Genomic DNA, 7,739 nt, shown 5'->3' with positions numbered 1-7,739 from the left:
ACGTAACTCCCACCCACCAACGATACCGGCCATCGATGTCCGATGCAGAGAGGGCCACAGAGTGGCTCTCTCTGCATCGGATGGCCAAGGGGGGTTATTGCAGGATGCCTCCATATCGAGGCATCACTGCAATAACCGGAAAGCAGCTGGAAGCGAGCAGGATCGCTTCCAGCTGCTTTCCAGACCAAGGACGTACGCCACACGTCCTCGGTCATTAACTGTATTTTTTTTGAGGACGTGTGGCGTACGTCCTTGGTCGTTAAGGGGTTAACATATAGCCGCTAAGCCGAGTAGAGAATAGGAAACATATAGGTAGGAAAGAAAAAGCTTTGTCTGTAGAGGTGTCATCAAAACTGTCGCCCAAACATTGAACCGGGTGGGGCCTGTGGACCATCATCATTCTGAAAGAAAATAATTTATCAGGTAAGCATACATTTTGTTTTTTCTTTCATAAAAAGATGATGGTCAACAGTCCTCCATAACATATGGGATTAATACCCAAGCCAATGGTCTATGTTACAGAAAGGGTGGGAAAAAAAATTCTGGCAGTTCTTATTTAGCCAACACTGCGGCCTGAAGGACTTCTTGACAAAAGCTGCTTGCTTGCAAAAAAATCAAAACCTCAAAGCGATAAAATGTGAAAAAAGTATGCAGAGAAGACATCTTGCAGCTTTACAAATCTGCTCCAAAGATGCATCATTTTTAACCCCTTAATAACCAGACCATTTTTAAATTTTCTTACCCTTAATGACAATGGCTATTTTTACATTTCTGCAGTGTTTGTGTTTAGCTGTAATTTTCCTCTTACTCATTTACTGTACCCACACATATTATATACCATTTTTCTCGCCATTAAATGGACTTTCTAAAGATACCATTATTTTCATCATATCTTATAATTTACTAAAAAAAAAAAAAGATAAAATATGAGGAAAAAATGGAAAAAAAACACACTTTTTCTAACTTTGACCCCCAAAATCTGTTACACATCTACAATCACCAAAAAACACCCATGCTAAATAGTTTCTAAATTTTGTCCTGAGTTTAGAAATACCCAATGTTTACATATGCTTTGCTTTTTTGCAATTTATGGGGCAATCAATACAAGTAGCACTTTGCTATTTCCAAACCACTTTTTTTCAAAATTAGCGCTAGTTACATTGGAACCCTGATATCTGTCAGGAATACCTGAATATCCCTTGACATGTATATATTTTTTTTTTAGAAGACAACCCAAAGTATTGATCTAGGCCCATTTTGGTATATTTCATGCCACTATTTCACCGCCAAATGCGATCAAAAAAATAAAAAGTTCACTTTTTCACAAATTTTTTCACAAACTTTAGGTTTCCCACTGAAATTATTTACAAACAGCTTCTGCAATTATGGCACAAATGGTTGTAAATGCTTCTCTGGGATCCCCTTTTTTCAGAAATAACAGACTTATATGGCTTTGGGGTTGCTTTTTGGTAATTAGAAGGCTGCTAAATGCCGCTGCGCACCACAAGTGTTTTATGCCCAGGAGTGAAGGGGTTAATTAGGGAGCTTGTAGGGAGCTTGAAGGGTTAATTTTAGCTTTAGTGTAGTGTAGTAGACAACCCCAAGTATTGATCTAGGCCCATTTTGGAATATTTTATGCCACCATTTCACCGCCAAATGCGAGCAAATAAAAAAAAAACTTTACATTTTTCACAATTTTAGGTTTCTCACTGAAATAATTTACAAACAGCTTGTGCTATTATGGCAGAAATTGTTGTAAAAGCTTCTCTGGGATCCCCTTTGTTCAGAAATAGCAGACTTATATGGCTTTGGCGTTGCTTTTTGGTAATTAGAAGGCCGCTAAATACTGCTGCGCACCACACATGAATTATGCCCAGCAGTGAAGGGGTTAAATTAGGTAGCTTGTAGGGAGCTTGCAGGGTTAATTTTAGAGATCAGCCTCCAACCTGACACATCCCACCCCCTGATCCCTCCCAAACAGCTCTCTTCCCTCCCCCACCCCACAATTGTTACCGCCATCTTAAGTACTGGCAGAAAGTCTGCCAGTACTAAATAAAAGAGTTTTGTTTTTTTTTAAATAAAAATAATAAAATATTTTAGCTGTGATGGACCCCTGCCTTAGCCCCAACCTCCGTGATCCCCCCCTCCAGCTCTCTAACCCTCTCCCCTACCTAATTACCGCCATCTTGGGTACTGGCAGCTGTTTGCCAGTACCCAGTTTGGCCCCAAAAAACAAAGTATTTTTATTTTTAACTTAACTCTTTCTGTAGTGTAGCAGCCCCCCCACAATACCCCCACCCCCCTCCCCCTCCCAGATCCATTTATATTTGAAAAATTTTTTTTACCTTTCTCTCCCTTTCTGCCCTCATTGGTGTCAGTGTGGCTAACGCGCAACTCGTGCACACGCCCCCTATGTTCACGCTCCCTCCCACCCGGACAACGGCACCATCGCTAACGGTGCAGAGAGGGCCACAGAGTGGCTCTCTCTGCATCGGAGGCTTGTAAATGGGTATTGCAGGATGCCTCCATATTGAGGCATCACTGCAATACCCTCAGAGCTGCTGGAAGCGATTGTGATCGCTTCCAGCACTCTGTTAGACAACTGACGTACCAGGTACGTCCATTGTCATTAACTGTTAGTTTTTGCATGACGTACCTGGTACGTCAATTGTCATTAAGGGGATAAAAACCCACAATGTCGCAACTGCTCTTGAAGAAAAAGTTGTAATATGCTTAAGAGGTGACTTTCCTGCCTTCAAGTAAGCCTTGTGAATCACTTTTTGAGCCAAGAGGCCCACGTTACCTTAGTAGCTTTCTGCCCCTTACGAGTCCCAGAGTAGAGAAAAAACAAACTAGACGTTTTTCTGAAATCTTTAGTAGCTTTAAGATAGAACTTCAAAGCGTTAACTACCTCAAGATTATGTAATAGCCGCTACTTAGAGTTAGCAGGATCTGAACACGATGAACAACCAACCATTTATTGATTGGTATTTTCCTTAGAAACTACCTTAGGAGGAAAATCATATTTAGTATAAAGTATAGTCTTCTAAGAATTAGAAATGGAGAATCACAAGACAAGGTTGACAACTCAGAAACTCTCCTTGATGAAGAGATTGCTAATAGTAAGAGTACTTTCCAAGGTAATAGTAGATATCAATGGAATGCATTGGTAAAAAAAAAAAAAAGAAAAATTCTAATACAGAGAAAAGTAGATTCAGATTCCAGGGTGGAGAAATAGTTAGAATTAGGCTAATTGTAAAACCTAACACCTGGACAAAAGTCTGAACCATCTGAAAGATTAGCTAACTCCTTATGAAAAGGAACAGATAAAGCATAAATTCGACCTTTTAGAAATTAGCGGACAAACCCTTGTCAAGGCCATTCTGAGAAAAACAGAAGAAGGAGTCTAGGAATCCTAAAGGAATAGCAAGAAAACCTTCTGGAAGAACACAATTCAAAAATGCCTTACAAACCTAATGATAAATCCTTTGTGTCCTTTCTGGCCTGCATCAAAGATTCAATAGCGGATTCTAAGAAAGTTTTATGTCTCCAAACAAGGCGTTCAAGCTCCACGCCTTTAAATGTAGATAAACTGATGGGAAAAGAGGACCTTTAGACAACAGGTCTTGCCTCAGAGGAAGAAGCCATGGAGAGCAAGAAACATCTGCACTATATCTGCATACAAAGTCCAGCGGGGTCAGGCATGAGCAATTAATATCACTGACGTTGACTTCTGTTTAATCAGAGTATGATTCTTGGATAAAAAGGCAAACAAAAGGAAATAGGTATGCTATATGAAAGTCCCATGGACATACCAAGGAATCTATTAGGTGAGCCTTTGGATTTTTTGATCTTGCACAATAGTTTGGAAGCATGATTTAAATGCATTTTCATCAGATTTATGTCCTGTAAGTCCATTTTGATCTCTGAGCAATCAAAATTGTCCTAAAGGATTGACCGCTGAGATGATCAGCCCCCCAGTTGTTCACACCTGGTATGTGAATTGCCAATAGGGAGCAATGAGTCATCTCTGCCCAAGACAATGTGCATGGCGAGTGGACTGCGGATACCCCCTTTGATGACTTATGTAGGCCAGCACCACAATGTTGTCAGACTGGAAACGGAAAAACTTTTCCTCCTTTAATAGGGGCAAGGGCTGAAGAGCCCAAAGATGTTCCAGAATGTTGATTGGTAACCTTGCCTCTATAGGATACCAAACGCCTTGCAATGTTCAAGTAACCAAGACTGCTGCCCAGTCTGAGAGACTGGCGTCAATTGGCACAATAGACTATGACTGACAAAGGAAGGATGTCCCAAGGGTCAAAGACAGACTGAGAAATCTTTGACCACTGAGGTAGCATAGTCAATTAAAGTGAAAATGGGGAAAATATACTGCGTCTGAAGCAGCTACAAAAAGACCCACCACCTCCATGCACTGAGGCTACCGATGGAAAGAAGGGAGAGACACACCTTTCTAAATCTATATATTGCTATGTTCTCACAGGAACTAGATGCATAAGGATCGAGTCTATTATGACACCTTTAAATGCTACACTTAGAACATGATATAAAGGCGCTTTAGGTACATTAATACTCCAACCATAATCTTTAAAAAATACAGAAGCTTGTATGAGCAATATCTAGTGACAGAAAATAAGCTTGCTCTAGTATGTCATCCAAATTATGAGCAATTGAAATATTGAAATGTCCCGATTCTGATCACCACCCAGATTGTATCCAACACAGAGTGAAAAACTGGTAGTGTTTTGCAGATACCTAAGTAGCCGATTTTGTCTTTCTACTTAGACGGCTTACGGCTTCCACTATCTATCCATCCTTTGGAAGGAATGCGGAGGTTCTACTACCCACCTATCCTTTGGAAAGAATTTGGAGGTTCCTTTGGGGCTATTATCTACCTCGATAAGGAATATTCCTATGGTAGTTAACCCCTTCTATTACGAGGAGTTGTTTCTTTTTTGAAACATAGTTGCTTATTTTTATTGCAGGGCATAGCGTGTATATATGAAAGTATTTGTTATTATTGATTGTGTTTTTTTTGTGTATTTTTCAATGTATTAATGTTTTAATTGTAATTTTATGAATTTTGGCCTATTAAGTAAAATATGAATTTTCTGCTTATTAAGTAGTTTTATGTTGAATTATTAAATTATATTTTATTGGACTCTGCACCGTTCTTTTGAGGACTTTAATAAATTAATTAATTTATTTTAAAATTTAGATGAATTGTGTGTGTGAAAATATTTCCAATTAATACTATTTATTCATTTACCTCCCCCTTTTTATACCTATAAGCTTTAGCAAAATTCTCTTTTGCGCAAAATTAAGGGTTTTTAATTGTGTTTTCCAGTGTTTTACAGATATGCAAACCTCAGGAACTGATAGTGATCCCCATGTATAGGGATATGCAGATAAGAATCCTTGAGGTCTATAATAGCCATAAACTGACCCATTGGATTTATGGAAAAAAACAAAACAAAAAGCAAATTATGCTTACCTGAAAATGTCATTTCCATTTGTATGAGGAGAGTCCACAAGAGCATAAGATGTTGCTAGGCAACGCAGCACAGCAGACAGAAACAGCACTGCTGAGCGAGAGGAGAGTGACATGGTGTTTCTGTCGTGACATGGTGTTTCTTTATCAAGCTTCCATCTGGAGCTTGATAAATGGGCCCCCAAGAGTTTTGTTCTCTTCGAAGCGGAGTCCTCCTTATTAACCAGTTGCCCTATCTAACGCCTAGATTTAGAGTTCTGCGTTAGCCGTCAAAACCAGCGTTAGGGGCTCCTAACGCTGGTTTTGGGCTACCGCTGGTATTTAGAGTCAGTCAGGAAAGGGTCTAACGCTCACTTTGCAGCCGCGACTTTTCCATAGCGCAGATCCCCCTACGCCATTTGCATATCCTATCTTTTCAATGGGATCTTTCTAACGCCGATATTTAGTTTCTTGGCTGAAGTGAGCGTTAGAAATCTAACGACAAAACTCCAGCCGCAGAGAAAAGCCAGGAGTTAAGAGCTTTCTGGGCTAATGCCGGTTCATAAAGCTCTTAACTACTGTGCTCTAAAGTACACTAACACCCATAAACTACCTATGTACCCCTAAACCGAGGTCCCCCCACATCACCGCCACTCTAATAAAAAAATTTAACCCCTAATCTGCCGACCGCACACCGCCGCAACCTACATTATCCCTATGTACCCCTAATCTGCTGCCCCTAACACCGCCGACCCCTATATTATATTTATTAACCCCTAATCTGCCGCCCCCAACGTCGCCGCCACCTACCTACAATTATTAACCCCTAATCTGCCGACCGGACCTCACCGCTACTATAATAAAGTTATTAACCCCTAATCCGCCTCACTCCCGCCTCAAAAACCCTATAATAAATAGTATTAACCCCTAATCTGCCCTCCCTAACATCACCGACACCTAACTTCAAGTATTAACCCCTACTCTGCCGTCCGGACCTCACCGCTACTCACCCTAAAGCTAAGTCTAACCCTAACCCTAACACCCCCCTAAGTTAAATATAATTTTTATCTAACAAAATAAATTATTTCTTATTGAATAAATTATTCCTATTTAAAGCTAAATACTTACCTGTAAAATAAACCCTAATATAGCTACAATATAAATTATAATTATAATGTAGCTATTTTAGGATTAATATTTATTTTACAGGCAACTTTGTATTTATTTTAACCAGGTACAATAGCTATTAAATAGTTAATAACTATTTAATAGCTACCTAGTAAAAATAATTACAAAATTACCTGTAAAATAAATCCTAACCTAAGTTACAATTAAACCTAACACTACACTATCAATAAATTAATTAAATAAAATACCTACAATTATCTACAATTAAACCTAACACTATACTTCAATAAATTAATTACATACAAATACCTACAAATAAATACAATTAAATAAACTAACTAAAGTACAAAAAATAAAAAAAGAACTAAGTTACAAAAAATAAAAAAATAATTTACAAACATTATAAAAATATTACAATTTTAAGCTAAATACACCTACTCTAAGCCCCCTAATAAAATAACAAAGCCCCCCAAAATAAAAAAATGCCCTACCCTATTCTAAAATAAAAATTGAAAAGCTCTTTTACCTTACCAGCCCTTAAAAGGGCCTTTTGCAGGGCATGCCCCAAAGAATTCTGCTCTTTTGCCTGTAAAAAAAACATATAATACCCCCTCCAACATTACAACCCACCACCCACATACCCCTAATCTAACCCAAACCCCCCTTAAATAAACCTAACTCTAAGCCCCTGAAGATCTCCCTACCTTATCTTCACCACGCCGGGTATCACCGATAAATCCAAAAGAGGGTCCGAAGTCTTCATCCAAGCCCAAGCGGGGGCTGAAGAGGTCCATCATCCGGCTGAAGTCTTGATCCAAGCGGGGGCTGAAGAGGTCCATCATCCGGCTGAAGTCTTGATCCAAGCGGGGGCTGAAGAGGTCCATCATCCGGCTGAAGTCTTGATCCAAGTGGGGGCTGAAGAGGTCCATCATCCGGCTGAAGTCTTCTATCAAGCGGCATCTTCAATCTTCTTTCTTCCGGCTCCATCTTCATCCCGCCGACGCGGAACATCCATCCTTGCCGACGACTTCCCGACGAATGATGTTTCCTTTAAGGGACATCATCCAAGATGTCGTCCCTCAAATTTCCGATTGGCTGATAGGATTCTATCAGCCAATTG

The sequence above is a fragment of the Bombina bombina genome, chromosome 3 (genome assembly GCF_027579735.1).
Source record: "Bombina bombina isolate aBomBom1 chromosome 3, aBomBom1.pri, whole genome shotgun sequence".
Lineage (NCBI taxonomy): Eukaryota > Metazoa > Chordata > Amphibia > Anura > Bombinatoridae > Bombina > Bombina bombina.
The sequence above is the reverse complement of the archived record's forward strand: the minus strand, read 5'-3'. Positions refer to the sequence as shown.